Genomic DNA, 241 nt, shown 5'->3' on the forward strand with positions numbered 1-241 from the left:
CTATTAATAGAACAACCACCACAACAGAGAGAGAGGGAGGGGTACTTCCCCATGAATAGCGCTATTTTTAACTCGCCAGCCGTTCGATGCGCCGTAAACACAAAAGAAAGAGAGAGAAAAAAAGGAAAAACACATTTGTCACACTAAAATATACTGCAATTATGCAATAAAGGACAGATCAAAGAAAATGAGAATATATTGTGCACGCCAGTTAGTCTTAAGAAAATGGAGCGATGTTACG

This window comes from Penaeus monodon, chromosome 20 (genome assembly GCF_015228065.2).
Source record: "Penaeus monodon isolate SGIC_2016 chromosome 20, NSTDA_Pmon_1, whole genome shotgun sequence".
Lineage (NCBI taxonomy): Eukaryota > Metazoa > Arthropoda > Malacostraca > Decapoda > Penaeidae > Penaeus > Penaeus monodon.